General features: G+C 42.5%; 2 long non-coding RNA genes and 1 pseudogene across 3 annotated transcripts; 2 read left to right on the plus strand and 1 right to left on the minus strand.

Moving 5' to 3' along the window:
• Positions 1-488: 488 nt before the first annotated feature.
• Positions 489-3,432, plus strand: LOC148330223 (E3 ubiquitin-protein ligase TRIM35-like; annotated as a pseudogene). The gene is made up of 3 exons (XR_015845154.1): positions 489-1,605; positions 2,286-2,317; positions 3,413-3,432. The product of XR_015845154.1 is annotated as an E3 ubiquitin-protein ligase TRIM35-like (transcript).
• Positions 3,433-3,922: 490 nt separating this feature from the next.
• Positions 3,923-11,326, minus strand: LOC148330224 (uncharacterized). Its single transcript, XR_015845156.1, has 3 exons — positions 11,051-11,326; positions 4,758-4,821; positions 3,923-4,686 (listed from the first exon to the last, which is right to left on the minus strand). It is a non-coding gene; the product is annotated as an uncharacterized LOC148330224 (long non-coding RNA).
• On the plus strand, positions 4,610-14,681 carry LOC148330225 (uncharacterized). Its single transcript, XR_015845155.1, has 4 exons — positions 4,610-4,705; positions 4,794-4,948; positions 10,073-10,179; positions 14,635-14,681. It is a non-coding gene; the product is annotated as an uncharacterized LOC148330225 (long non-coding RNA).
• Positions 14,682-15,031: the final 350 nt, after the last annotated feature.

A 15,031-nucleotide genomic window follows, 5' to 3' on the forward strand; every position in this document is an offset into this window, starting at 1 on the left:
ATTTGCTTGTGTGAATTCGTCAAGCAAGAAAAGTTGCTAGTTGACTAAGTGCAAAATAGCAACTTTTCGATTTAGCTATCCACCATTAGATTGTGGTAGTGATGTCAGCAAAAAGCTAGATAAAGTATCGACAAGAGCATGTATCCGTTGAGCCAGGAAATTGAAACGTTTGATGGCATGTGCACTCCGCTCCCTGAGTCACTACTCAGCAGTTCGGCCGGGAAAATAAAAACGTACAAAGGCTTTGCGTTTTTGTCCATCCCGCGGGAGTTTCAGTCACTTCCGTTGCCCCCCCGGCACTGTTGTTGTGTTGTAGCTTTTGCAATAGCGCTGCGGTTCAATGTTGTTGTGTTGTTGCTTTTGCTTTCTGCTGTGGATTTTGCAATAGCGTGCATTTCAAATTTGTGTTTTGGCTTTTGCAATTGTGATCTTTCTCGGCCACCGTATTTTTGCTAGGTCAAATCAGAAAACAAAAGAAAGAAGTGCACTTGTGGATTTGACTTGTGACCGAGGCGGACGCTCTGCAGCTCTCCTGAGAGTGAACTTGGAATCTTGTTGACCGAATTGGTGCCTTTGCAACGACCATGGCTGGAACAGTTGAGGACAATCTCCAATGTCCATTCTGTTTGGACATATTTAAAGATCCTGTCATGCTTACGTCTAGTCACAATTTCTGTCGTGCATGTGCGCAGCAGTGGTGGGAAGTGAAAGGAAACCAAACGTGTCCAGTCTGTAGGACTGAGTTTAGTTCAATGAATCTACCTTTAAACTTGGCCCTGAAGAATGTGTGTGAGGCCTTTTCACAAGCCTCATGTGGAGGCTGAGGAGAGTTGCGCCTTGCACGTGGAGAAACTGAAACTATTCTGTTTGGACCACCAGGAGCTTATATGCCTCGTCTGCAGAGATGCAAAAATACACGCTGGCCACACGTTCCGCCCCCTTGTTGAAGTTGTCGAAGATCACAAAGAGAAACTCGAGGAAGACCTGCAGGGCGCAAAGGAAAGACTGAAAGATTTTAATGAGATAAGAGACAACTGCAACCAACAAGCGACGTACATCAAGGTTCAGAGTGAGCAGGTTGAAAGCAAGATTAAGCATTATGAGGAGCTTCGTCGCTTCCTGCAGGTTGAGGAGGAAGCCAGGTTGTCTGATGTGAGGAAGGAAGAGCAGAAGAAGAGTCGGAGGATGAAGGAGAAGATTGAGGCTCTCAGCAGAGATATTGCCTTTCTCTCAGACGCCATCAGAAGCACAGAGAAGCAGCTGACATCTGAGCCCGTTTCCTTCATGAAGAACTTCCAGACCACGGTGATGAGAATCCAGAAGCTGCCCAACAATCCCGAGCTGCTCCCAGGAGCTCTGCTGGACGAAGCCAAAAATTTGGGCAACCTCAAGTTCAACGTGTGGGCACGAATGAAGGAGATGGTCTCCTCCAGTCCCGTTATTCTGGACCCGAACGCGGCCGCTCCAACACTCCGTCTATCTGAAGATCTGACCAGCGTGAGTTGTCAAGAACGACAGCAGCGTCCAAACAATCCAGAGAGGTTGGGGAGGAACTTTGTGCTGGGTTCTGTTTTGCCCTCGGGAATAATCGGGTGGGATGTGGAGGTGAGAGACAACATTGAATGGCAATTGTGACCCTTTATTTTCCACGTAACATCAAAGTATGCAGCATTAAATTTAATGATGGTAACTACAGGAAATGTCCTGACCCATTTGGGTCCTGGAATCGGCCAGTGAAACTGCAGAGGATGTGGACACTAACAAATTTCGATTTCCTTCTCTGACTCTCTTACAAATACTCAATTGCACAAGGAGATTGCTTCCGATTGTCTGCTACGTTTTATCTGACATAAAAATATTTCCTTTCTTCGGTACAACTTGTAAAATTCCTCTGCAAATCATTCCATCACCTCCTCGTGTCACAACTCAAAGTCAATGGTGATGTCGGACATGTTTTGCTCTGCACATTTGAAATCTGTCAGTTTTTTTTTTTTTATTGGCATGAGATGTTTTTTCTATCGAAGAGATAGTTGACATTGAATGGTCTGTCGTGCTTTATCAAAACCAATAAATAAATAAAGGGAAAAAAAATCGGTGCTTTGCTCTGTTGGAATGCTGGAACAAAAAAAAAAAAGTCTTATTCTTGATTCTTGGGGAATTTTGACGAAATAATTCCCAAAACATGCTATAAACATACCAGAGACCTATTTTCAATTGTGACTGGGGAAATGCATTTGTACTTTACTTATGATTACGTTTTCTTCTTTGAATTATTCTTTTTGTAGGATCTCAAGTCACCTGAAGATGCCTTTTAATGGTATGTACCATTTTTGTTAAATTTTACTTAAAATGTTATGTGAGCAATTAAAAAATTATGACTAATTGATGGACGCTCACAAATGACAAAATGTGGTCTGGTAAATTCCGGGTTTAATTTTGAACACCAGATGGCGCCATTGAACTGCAAATGATAGAAAAACTCAATGACCGCGGTGTCTACTTCAGTGGAGATTATCTGCTGTTTATATATATGATGTACAGCCTTGTTAAAAAAGATACAGTAAGTTCATTTCCCCCTCAAAATCAAACGCAAAACACCATAATGACAATTTTTTTTTGTTTTATTTTACATTTTGAAAATTAATGAATCACGTGCACAAGTGGTCACAGTCTTTGCGCAATATTTTGTTGGCGCACGTTTTATGATACCACACAAGCTTGCACAGCTCATCTCTGGGCACTTTGGCCTATTCTCATTTGCAGCCCCTCCATTAGGTTGGATGGGGAGAATCTGTGCACGGACATTCGCAGATCACAGTTCAGCAACAACAGCAGCAAAAAAATCCTGTTGGTATTGATGAGTGTTTTGTGTTGAATTTTGATTGGGGAAAAATAGTGAATCCAATTAGATGTAAGGCTGTAAAAAAAAATGAAAATCAAAATAGTTTCTGGATGAACTGTTTATAGTGTTTCTGTTATTTTTATCTTACTGTCACAACATAAAAAATACAAATGTGCTTGCTAAAATTAAAAAAAAAAAAAAAGCATATTATTTAGTTCTTTCTTTCTATGTGTACATTCCCAGTCATCCACATAATCCGGAAAGGTTAAATCAAGATAAGCGGATTTAAATTTCTTGTGTTCTCCGAAACCGTTCAAAAATATGACTTTGAACAACTCCTTGCACATCTGAAGTTGTCTTTCAAGTAGTGCAGCTCACTTTGTGATCCACAGCTTCACCTGCTGCTCATTTGCATACACTCACCGGCCTTCCTGTCCACATTTGACTACATCTGAATGCTACACAAACAGCACAGATGTAAGGCCGCCAGTTGCTTTTTTTACATATTGTACGTGAACGCAACACAATGGCCCACACCGGAGCCTTTCTTGTGACTGACTCTTGTTGCAGGCCAACAGCTCACCTCGCCCAATTTTCCATGTTTTCTCATCATCTGTCACCATCCCCCCCGAGGCCCCCCTGTCATTCAATCCCTCCTCAGCCCTCATTTGAATCCTCAGTGAGGCCTCTTTGTCCACCGGGCTGCCTCTGCATTGTGCGCCCAAAGAGGAGGCTGCCTACGTGGACAAGCAAACGAGCCCTTTCTTCTCCTTTGGTCCAGTGTGGCGTTCAGGGGCTCACGCTGACTCGTGGATTGAGAGAAAACGGACGCTTAAAATATCCTCTTGAATGGAACGATCTTTACTTTGTGGTGATGTGCGGGTGTGTGTGTATATACAGAGGCCTCCATTGATGAGGGGAATTGGAACTCAGCCATGTTCAAGTGCTCCAAAAGAGAAAAAAAAAATGTTTTGTTTGTCCATGAGCTACATGGTTTAATTGTGAGTTTTTAACGACTTGTCAAACATACGGGGTTTATGACAATTAGCAGGTGATCATCTCAGTAGTGTGCGCAACCACATTTGGTAATTTAAATGTGAAATGGCCACCAAGCCTCACATGAGGTGATTTGTGATTACAAAGACTATACAGCAAGAGAAATTTGACCTTGAATCAGTATATTTGTTTTTATAAAATAACATCTGAAGATGCCACATCAAAGATGTTAAGTGTGCACAATATTAAAAAGAATCACAAACAAATGTAACCTAAATATTTTCTTAATAATGTGAAAAATCCCTTATTGAAGGTTTACTCCTATCCTAAAGAAATAAAATATTAAACAAGAACAAGTCAATGTGATCCTAGAATGTTTTTTACAGCTACATGCTCTATAATCATGCACTCCATTTTAAAAATTAAGAAAAATATAATTAAAATAGCCATACCGGATATTTCACTTTGTATGATGAATTTGAAAATGTCCCCAAATGTCCAAGTGCCCAAAAGAAAAATAACATGAATAAATCTATCAAGTAAAACATTATTTGCTTATTAGTAATAGGCTACATGTCACAAAGGTCTTGTAATGTACTTGTAATTAATACAGGGTAATTTTCTACATTAAATATATTTTACATTTGTTAAATGATATTATTACTGTTGTAATAATAATCAGTATATTTTTTTAATTCTTTCATCTAAACAAATATTAGTTATATATTTGCAGTATATACTCCCCTATTGATACCTTACTGATGTATGCATTGGTCAGCACCATGTAATCGGCATCCAGCGGTGGTGTTGGTGTTCCCCAGCTGACCCCAGATGACCCCGACTGACTCCTGTGTGGAATGCGCGGCCGTAAATATATTTTTATTTTTCTAACCCTCCACTCTGACTTTCTGTCTTTTACCTCCTTCACCTGCCTCCTTTCTTCTCCTCTTCACAGACCCCCTCTGTCCGTCCCTCTCATCGTCCTTCATGCCACACAAGGCAAACACAACAGATGTGTGAGCAGCGACACCCTCCACAGCTGTCGGCTCCTCTTCCCTTCGTGACCCCTGACATAAATATCTTCTTCTCGCAACGTCGCCTGACTCAAAGGTGAGGAATTCCCTTTTTTGTGGGGGGTCTTTTTTTTTTTTTCAAACAAAGCAAGAAAAAGGAAGCACTACCCCATCAGAAATCAAAAGTATAAACCCCCCCTCCCCCAAGAGTTGACTTTTTAATTATTAACGGTTGAGTAAATTGACTTCAATTGCTGAACTGCTTAATATGGAGTTAGTGTGATCGTACAATATATTTGGAATCATTCTCTTTCCACATCATTTGATTCTCAATGTGTGGTTCACGGAAATCAAAATCACAGAACTAATAATCCAAACTGTGTAAAATAGCGAAGTACTTTTTTATTATGAAGATTGACAATGTACTCCCTGGAAAGTATTTTTCATGTGCTACTTTAGTTAAAACATTTAAAAACCGCCACACTAATGTTGCTAATGAGTTAACGTAAATGCTAGTCAGAAAAAATAGCTGTGAGGCTAAGCGCTAATACAGTACTAGAAGTAGCCTGAAAGGACCCATTAACAGTAGACTGTGAACTAAGCTAGGCTAATACTGCCATGAGCAAATGCTAATATCGTCATTGTAATTTTAATTCAAGCAATAGTAGCCTAAAAACAAATACGGACACTGCCCAAAAGTTAGGCTAATGCTGGTGGGAGCTAATTCTATATAAGTACCCGTAGATAGTAGTGTGGAAGCTAGGCTAATGCTGCCCCAAGCAAAACTAGTAACCCCCAGCAACAAGCGGCATATGATGAATTCTCATTACCATTGCAGCATGTTTATACTTCAACAAATCTATATTACTGGTATTTATCTTGCCAGGCAAAAGCAGCATGCGATGCACTGTCATCGTGTTTTACTGACACAAAATTGATAGTAACAAACAACACTGTCATGACTATTAAATAAATAGTAAATAATCTATCCTGATTTTCTCATTTGTAGCTGTAAGCAGCTATTGCAGCATATTATATCGCAAATAAACATATACCTCTTTTTCGAAAGCTGCCAAGATCATACTCTCATAACTATTCCAACATAGCAACCAGAACTATCAAGAAATTCTCATTTCTAGCAACAATGAGCATACCATGTCGTGGCTTCGCCCGTGTTTTGCTGCCAACTAAACCTATGTTAATTTTGCTATTCTTAGCCGCAAGCAGCATAGCATGCACTTCTATGACTATTCCAATGTTTTCTGCGACAAATCCATCATGTTGCAGTCAGCATACTGTGTGTGCACTGTCATGACTATTCCAGTGCATTGTACTTCAAAGGACCCCCAATTGATTATTTCCTGAAGGTCCGATTTCTATTCCCGGGCATTAAGTTGCATTTCATGCACTGTTGTGATTATTCCTCCAACAATCAACACTTTTTGCTGCTTCATCAGTGCAACTTGATGTAACCTCATTGCTTCCTGGCAACCATCCCTCGCTGCATCTGGCTGCGGTCCAATACGCTCACCGGCCAGCTTTGAGCAAGCTTCTCTTCTCTTCTCGGCCTTTTGCTGGGCTCCCCACTCACTGAATACTCTCCCACCCTGCGCACTCCGACCTCAGAACCTGTGCTCGGACCCCCTTGCCCCCCTCCCCACCACCTCATCCACAGCCCTCAGGGCCCAGCTGCTGTCGCCTTTGCAGCCGTCCAGCTCAGCATGAGAAGCCCGGCAGCTGTTGATCAATGGGCAGCCATAGCCAACGTAGTCTGCATGCATCTCGCGTGCGCGCACACACACACACAGATGCTTACACACGCACACTCCCCTGGGACACAACAGATGGGGGTGAGCCAGCTAAGAGGGTGTGGCGGGCGACAAAAGGGCTGACTTAGGTGTGTCCGAGTGTATCTTTTTGCTCTTCGCACTAGATGAGGGGGATTTCAAACTTTTAAGTGACAGTAGGAAGAAAAACCAAATGATCTCATGTGCACCACTAAATGTCGTGCAACTTAAATCTGTTTAATAGGATGAAACTGAAGCAAATCCGAATTGAATATTTATCGTCGTAAGCAGATGTGCGTGGAGCAGCGAGGAACTAGTTTACAAAAGCAGACCTTGTCTCTCTAATTTAGCGATTTGTTTCCTATATTTACTGACTTTTTATGACCACTATGGCGACTCTTTTTCCAAAATACTATTAGCGAGATTAATTCAAGTTTAATAATTTTGGTTATGAGAAGAAAGGAGCCAGCGGTCGTGGAGTCATGTTTACTTACATACACGTTGCAAAAGCAGTGATGTTGAAAATGGCTTGATCTCTTTTCGAAGCAACACTAATGGTCGAACAAACTAGTCATTTTTGGGGTTTCCTGAAAAGTGATTATCTTGGAGGTACAATGGTTTGGCCCGACGGCAGCGACATTTACATCCTAATTCCACAATTCTTAAGCAATTTAAAGCATTCCAAGTTAAACTTGTTCAGATCACACACTAAACTGTTTGTTACATTCCCCAAAAGTTGGGCAGTTGCTAGTGTGGACAGGTGCTGGTGTCAGTGGCGTTCAGACTCGTTTCGGCAGCTGCCTTCGATCCCCCCACCCACCCCAGCCATCACCCTTTCCTTGACAGAGGTATCCACACCACCACCACCTCTCAGCTTTTTATGGCCCGGCCTGTTTTGACTTTAAATATTTGCCCAGGAGGTGCTTGTTCTGTTTGGGGGAAGCGCCGAGGTCACGCTTTTGCAAGCCGATGCACACTCACACACATCTTCTTTGTGTGTGTGTATTTACATTCTACTGGTCGAAATGAACACCTGTATGGCCAGAGGTTGTGAGTCGGTTGGGGTTTGGCGCTAAACAATTGGTCACATGATGATCACCTTTGAAACCCACTTATAGTTAAGTGTTAATGGGACATGTTGAGAAATACACAAAAATCAGAGCAAGAAACATCATACCATGCGTTGTCGTGACTATTCCGACAGCATACCCCGCACATCCCAATACACATTATTTCAAATGACCTGACTTCTCCTTACGAGCAGCAAGCAGCATAACTTGCTTTGTCGAGTTATAAAAAAAAAAAGGTCAACTTGTTTAACTTTTGACAAATTGCGGATGTAAAGACAATATGACAGAAGCGCAACTACATCTGTCCTTAACGTTTGAACACAACCAAGGCAAATGTTATCTTATCAAAACACGCTCATCTCAAGGTGACACCGGCGCGCTACAAAACGTCTCGTGTTTTTTCCCCCCTTTCTGCAACTCTCCCGGGAGCTTCCTGCAAGTGATCCGTCGCAAAGAGACAGCCAGTTAGGCGAGTCGACGCAAAGATGAGGAAACACGGCAACCCGACGTGGATACAAAAGAAGGGTAGGAGTGGGAAGATAATTACAACAGCAGTGAAGGATTCCACCACTGATCCCATTTAAAAAAACAAAAACAAAAAAAAAAACACCCCCGCCAGCCATCTGGGTTCAAAGTCCAGGAGGGAAGACTGCGATAGAGAGAAGGCCACACAAACAGGAATGCCAAAATTTTGGGTGGATATTGCAGACGAATAGGAGTGGCGGTGCGCACCTTGTCCTACCATCTGGGATCCACAAACACACACACACACAAACACACACACACACCCAGTCTGTTTGGATGGAGGATTTAGATGGTAGCAATTGCAAGTAAGCAAACCCCGAAATATTTTCAACTGTCAAAGTGGGTGACGCTTCAGAGGGCTTACTGATGATGCAATATCACACGTGCACACACGTGCGCACGCACACACTACAATCAAGCAACAGGCCGTCACTGGATACTTTATTAGGTCCAACGTTTCTGTGGACAAGCAGTTTTGAATGTACCCTGTGAGCAAAGTGTCCCAGGTGTGACGGGGACAGCTGCGGGTTTGTGGCAACTGTTGCGTTCAAGAATGCTGGGAATTTAGAAACAGCCCCCTTGAATAAAGTGTCCAAGTAAACGGGTCATTCTGCGTGTGAGCGTCTGGCTGTGAGCAGTGGGCTACAGCTGCTTCTTGTGAGCGGTCTCATTGTGTATCAGCGCCTTTGACTACTTGTTTTGTTCATTAAACGATTGTAAGTGCATCTGAGGCGGTGGCTCTCTTGTGCACACGACAGGGCATCTGGCTCGTACCGCAAAGCATAAAAAAAAAAAAAAACGCCCAAGCCGTCGCCCGTCAAAGTTATTGTTGAGTCAGTTTGAGCTATGTTGCTAACCAAAACAGCAGCTCTCAACATAATGTTCCTACAAACCGATCCGCAGATAAAAATGAAACACCTCCCGGCCCCAAATGAGTAAATATGGTCACTGGTAATAGTCATATACAGTAATGTGTCTCGGTGGGCTCCACATTTGTGGTGACAATGGCTCTTCCCCTCACCGCCGCTCGCCCAGCAGCCGCAGCGAGCGGGCCAGCCATAAACGGCTATAGATGGCGTCCATATGGCCGTAGCTGATGGGGGGGTGATTTTCTGTATTGTTCACTGAGAGCGAGACGGAGACGGGGAGAACTAATGATGATGCAGAGTGCAGATGTGCTTCGGTGCAGCCCGGTCGTTAAGCAACAACAGCTTGTCTTGTGTGTGCGAGTGTGTGTGTGTGTGTGTGTGTGCGCGTGCGCTACAACCACAACTGTTTGCCAGCTTGTCTGCCTTCTTCTTCTTCTTCCTGACTTTATATACGACCAATAGTTGCACACACGCAGTTGTCATCAACTTTTGAAGGTGCACCTTGTTCATAAAGGCAACAAACTGCAGTTTTACAGTTGCACCTTCATGTTGAACAGCTGCAGTTTATCATCAGTCAGTGAACAACTGACCTTTTCCTGTTTCCCTGTTCTATGGCGTCGTGTCCCCTTTCCAATCCCACCCGTTCCTCCTCTCCTACTTTTTCTGTAGCACTGTACAGATGGTCCCAAGCTGCCTTCAATAATCCAACGTACGGCCATGCCAGTGCACCGCGGGCTACACCCCTGATGCCACACACACGCACGCACGCACACACACACACACAGCACAGTGCCAGTGCCCTAGGCAGGACCCCTGTCCCTACACAGCCCACATTGGATTGGCCGGGCCCGGGGGGCTCCACATATAGCCTGTGGCAGGGCCACCACATTGATTATTTTTCTTGTTCAATTTCTGATTCTGAATAATATTTTTATCACACAAGTTTGAGTGACCGCCTATTTTTATTTAGGTGTGGACCCAGGAAGAGGTGCAGGTGAGCGGATGGTTGCTGAGATGGAAGCAGGAATGTGACAGATGGGTTGTGCCTGGACAGAACTGAGAGGCTGGCATCGCTCAGTGAGTGTGCGCGCACACACACACACGCATCTTGTCACACCGCATCCTTCCTTTGAGTCCGGCATGTCATAAATAGACAAATAGATGGCACGGCAGCAGGCATATTGTTGTCAATATGTCGCCTGTATTGCCTTTTGACGACTGCGATATCTGAGATAAAGTGGGATGTTTGTTGAAGTGGTTAACATTTCTGACTCAGAGATTAGAAATTCTGGGTTTGAATGTCAGCTGTAGTCCGGCTTTGACGTATATTACCAACATGCTGAAAAGGTTTAGTGCTATGTTATTTGAGGGTGTTAAATTTCACTTTATAACAGGATTTCACGTAATGATGTGATCAAGTTCACATTTTAACCTAAGTTACTAGGTCAAAATCGAATCATTTTCACTTTCGGCAAAACCAAACAAAGCAGTTCCTCACGTTTCAGGTTCAGTGTTTTTGGCTTTTTTTTTGTGTCTTACAACTCACAGTTACGAGCTACCTAACATTATAATGCATAAAAATAAGACAAAGTGTTTAAAAAATATGATATATAATATAAGGTTTAAAGAATTTTTATTTAGGAGTTTTAACATGAAAATTTGACATTGACAGTGTCATCATCTTTGACAATTATCACGTTATAACAAGACATTCATCATGTTGTAACCTGAATTTATAATGTGGACTTGATGACATTAAAACGTGACATCACATGAAACAATAACATTTATCATGATTTCACGTTCAAACATGTAATTTATCACATTACATTGTGAAATTTATCAAGTTATAATGTGGAATTTACCACAGTAAACCGTGACGTTATAACATAAAAAGCATTGCATTAATAACATGAAATTTATTGCGTAAAAACGTGAAATTCCTCACCGTATTATGTGATCCTGAACCTCTGTTTTTTGTTTTGGTGTGGCAGCAATACGCTTCCGTACTGCTAAAATTGTTTCATATGAGACACAGAATGGCCTTGCCCAACGCGAGTAGACACCTAGCCCTAAATAAACAAACCCCAATTTTCTGTCAAAACCTCAAAGTTGACCTTGCCAACTTCTGTGGCATCAGCACAACACGCAACACTCAACTTTGTCCATCTTGGACGTTTCACGATAAAACTCTGAGTGATGCACATGTGTCTCCCTCCTGGTGCCAAGCGTTTGACCAACACCACCCCGAACACGCCCTGCTGGCACCTCTTATCTGGCACGCACAGCTGGCACAAGGTGGCAGAGGGGCAGGCTGGAGATCATGATGAGGAGGAGGAGGGGAAAAAGTGCTCTCCATTTGTCATGGTTTGCTTGCACCGCTTCTGTGCAGGGCGTCACCAACGACAAATAAGTTTTTACATTCTTACAACCTGTACTTAAGGAAAATTAAATAAGTAGAGCTTGAGATGTACTTGCGTATAAAAAGTAAAAATTCATTTTGCTATCAGTTAGTTTTAATGTACGTATTATCGAACGTTCCGTCGTAACTGTCCGCTGGTGGTCTTATAGATCATGTTCCTCTCAATGACTGCTGCTTGGTATTCATTCAAAAGTGAATTTGTTGAGATCACAAAGATGTTCACCAGCAGTTTTAACGGTCGCAAACAGTTTTACTTGTCGCCAGGAAATTTTGAACTTGTTCAATATTTCCTGGCGTCAAGAAAACCCGTTTGTGAGATACGGATTTAAAATACCAATTCACAACCCACTCTTCAACCTTCTTTCTTTCATATTCCCGGACAGTAAAATCAAATTTTTTTTTTAGTGTCGTTTGTCTGTTTTTGCTAACTTTAATTACCGTGAGACTAACGTACATGCTTTGCTCTGTGAAATATAGTTTTGCGGAAATCCTACAGTGGACGGTGTTCAGCCAACAGTACACTTGATGTTTTGTGTGTGTTTGTGCGACTGCATGCGAAAGCGGGGCCAATGGGGGGGTCGGGGAGTGGGGTGTAATATTTCTACATGTAGATGCACGAATATTCAAGTTGTGTCGCCTTTTGTCACCCGCCGTCCTTTAAAAAAAAAAAAAAAGCGAGGAAGGAGGGTGAAGTGAGGCGGCTGGCTGGCTAGTTGGAGGGATGATTGGAACACCGTACACCCCCCCCCCTCCTCACACATACACTCACACTCACACAAATATCCCCCAGTGTCACCACCTTCTTCCCACACATCACGACCCCCTCCCCTGGCCAGTGTAGTGCCACTGTATTGTGCACAAGCAGAGGGACGCTTGTTGCTTGCCTTCTGTCCTGCTGTGCTGAGAGCTTTGACAAAGGGCCTCCTTTTAAATATGCAGACAAGCATGGAACACACACACACACACACACACACACACGCGCACGCACGCAAACGCAGACGCGTACATCGCAGGCCTTGCTCTCACTCCATTTTCCGTCTAGCTCGCCCAGGCCTGGCAGGAGTGTGTCCATTTATTTTTTTCCTCAGACAATCAATAAGTCTCTCACACGCATGAAAAGCATCCAGAGGGTTTACCCCTCCAGTGGGTGGGTAGCTAAAAGATGTTTTTATCTCTTTTTGTGCAGCTTCTTACTGTACATTTAGTCAAACCTGCACCGCATGATTTTTGTTTGATTTGCACGGAAAGCCTACTAGAAATACCAAACTTTTTTTTTTTTTTTTTTTTAAATTAAGCTTGAATCAATTCTGTCTTGGTTTTACATTCGGAGCAATTGAGGCAGTGCCCCACCAGAGATACCATATATAGTTTTAAATAAAATATGGATAATCTTTGGAATATGAATTAAGTAGAAAACATATTAAAAATTAAAAATCATAATATCAGACGTCGCCGTCATATATATATATATATATATATATATATATATGTTTGCTGTATGTTCTATGTTGTTGATTGACTCATTGTGTGGTCGATGATGGTCAGCGTTGGTAAGCAAATGTGCCTACTGGCTGTCATGTTGTTCATCATCGGCTTAAATGAGAAGAATAAAACATCAGGAGGAGGCGCAATAGTCTTTATGTCAACGCCCCCGTTTGACAAAAAGACCAACCCCCCCTCCTTCTTGGTACAGTGGCAGCTTGGCAGAGGCGGCTCCCTGCCCCTGTCCCTCACGCGAGGGGCCCGCCCGGCACTGCCGCGGCCCCCAAACGGGACGGAAGAGCCGGCCGGGGCTCGGTGTCGAGCCTCCCAACATGTTGAACGGGGCCGCCGCCTTGGGCGCAACCAAATGCTTCTGCAGCTGCCCCTTTGTCCCCCTCCCGACCAACCCACCCTACCTCCTCTTCCTTTAAGTAAACAAAGGACAGCAACAAATTAATGACCTACATTCACCACCAACCTTGCACGCCTCGAGAGCGAACGCGTGAACAAGCGGTCGCTTGCAAGCAGATGTTCGCCTGCAACACTGCAATTAATGACGTTGCACCAAAATGGCGCCGCTATTGTCTGTTCTACGACCTTTTGAAAACGCCAATACTTAGCCCTGAGAAAAGCTAGCTGCTGATGTGAAGATTAAAATATTTAAACAAATATTCTTATAAACTTTTGAGCCTGGTTCTTTTAGGTGTGTATGTTACATTGCACGACTACTTTCTACCAAATGTTACTGCACCCTCCAATAACTCACTTGCTCTCCTCTTCAAAGAAGAGCACAAGGAGTGATCAGTTCTCTCAAAAAGTGCATAAAACATTGATGTGTACTGGACTTGTCCTTTTTTCCCAATGGAGAAATGATAAAATATCGAATTGGTGGGATTATATATATTTTTTTGTGTGGGTGTGCGTGGAATATTGATTGACGTATGTAATTGTATTGTATTCATGCATTTTTTTCTATATTGGTCATTCAGGGCCCAAAACCGGGTCATGAACTGATAAATATTTTGTGGCAAAAATGATCTTTTATTTAATTTTGTTATTTTGTATTAATTTATCGACAACGGGACATTTAGGCCTCAAAATTGCGTGATGAGCAGATATACTGTATTTGGTGGCTTTTATTTATTTTGTAATTTTCCAATTCTTTTATTTTTTACAGAATTTTTGGACTTTTAACTGAAGCAATGATGTTAATTTTATTTTAAAAGGATTAATGATCGATTATCAAATTTTGTGATATTATTTTGATGGATATTTATTATTTAATGTGCTTAAAAAGTGATTCAAGGAAATATTTATGTTTTTTATATATTTATATATTTTATATATGTTATATTTTTTGTGTGGAACTGACATGTGCTTTGACGTCAAAGTGAAATAATAAAACGTAAAATTTTGTGCCACCCCCCATGAAACATGAAAATAATTAGAATAGCAACTTTTTGTGGCTTTACTTTTTTTTGGGCAGAAATTTGGTTAGATTTATTTGTACAATTTCTTCTCATGGTTGTCTTTTTACTGTTTTTTTTCATATTTCTGCCCTGAAATGAACATTGTGCATGATGTTGTATTATGTGAAAGAAGGTGAATTGTCTTGATCTGTCTTGTAGTGACCATTTGGCTGACCTCGTGACCTCAAAAGGTGAATGCCGAGGTTAGAGCACTTGCGAACACTCAAGCGTCCGTTCTGCTTATCGGACTTTTAAATTGTGAACTTTGCGCTTCTTTTCAGGTTCCTTGCAGCAAAATTAGGCGCTCATCAGACATTGAGATTAGCAGCTTATGGCGTGAGTATGTGTGTGTGTGTGTGTGTGTCTTGGGGGTCTGGGAGAGGGGGGGAGGTGGCTTTACCAAGGAGGCCATCTGTGGCCTAATGATCGCTGCCCAGCTCTCAATGCATCTGTAAGAACAGCTAAAGCTCATTTCTTTGCTCCAAAACTACTTGAGAAGCTTTACAAGCTACGTGCATGTGTGTGCATGTGTGTACTGGAGGAGGGGGTGTGCAAC

Source organism: Idiotropiscis lumnitzeri, chromosome 9, assembly GCF_059441095.1.
Source record: "Idiotropiscis lumnitzeri isolate Australia: NSW breed Sydney's pygmy pipehorse chromosome 9, RoL_Ilum_1.0, whole genome shotgun sequence".
NCBI classification, from domain to species: domain Eukaryota; kingdom Metazoa; phylum Chordata; class Actinopteri; order Syngnathiformes; family Syngnathidae; genus Idiotropiscis; species Idiotropiscis lumnitzeri.